Genomic DNA, 607 nt, shown 5'->3' with positions numbered 1-607 from the left:
CCCTCAGACTTTGCATTCACAAATTCTACATTGTTAATTTTGCATTCACAAATTCTAAATCCATTCAAGTCTATAAGAATTTACTTTAAAGCATTGAGCAAAATAGTAAAGAATAATTGATAAAGTCATTTTTAAGGCACTATTTACCTTTCTGTTTCTCTTGAGCCTAAGTGGATGGGCAACAGAGTACATTTATTCATTAATTTAACAAAGTTTTATGGAGTTCATACTACCTGCCAGTGTGTCAGACTAGGCACACAGGGATAATTAAGACAGACCCTTGGCTGAAAGAAGTCCAGGCCCAGTGACATACTGATAATCCATTTAAGAAACCAGGATTACGGTGAATAATAATTTGAAACCAAAAAGTGAAAATGTATTATTTCATGACTGTAATACAGCACCACGAGTTCAAGTTGCCCTAAGAGCACCCGGAAGTAACCCTAAGGCCACCAGGCTGAGCTGTCAGGCCTCCAGGAAGCAAATACGCCAAAGGCACCAGGCGGGGAGGTGCAGAATGAGTGGAAATAACAGCACAGGACGGGACCTTCGAGAGGTGACCCACACCAGGCAGGCCGGGCCGCCTCTGCAGGGAAGTCTCCAGGGC

General features: G+C 42.8%; 1 protein-coding gene across 1 annotated transcript in view; it reads right to left on the bottom strand.

Annotated features, from left to right (window-relative positions):
• The window catches only part of LOC104992406 (boLa class II histocompatibility antigen, DQB*0101 beta chain-like), a 10,112-nt gene that overhangs the window by 7,378 nt on the left and 2,127 nt on the right, over positions 1-607 (bottom strand). The gene's annotated exons all lie outside the window — the stretch shown is intronic.

This window comes from Bison bison, unplaced genomic scaffold, assembly GCF_000754665.1.
Source record: "Bison bison bison isolate TAMUID 2011002044 unplaced genomic scaffold, Bison_UMD1.0 scf7180017864214, whole genome shotgun sequence".
Lineage (NCBI taxonomy): Eukaryota > Metazoa > Chordata > Mammalia > Artiodactyla > Bovidae > Bison > Bison bison.
The sequence above is the reverse complement of the archived record's forward strand: the minus strand, read 5'-3'. Positions and strand labels throughout refer to the sequence as shown.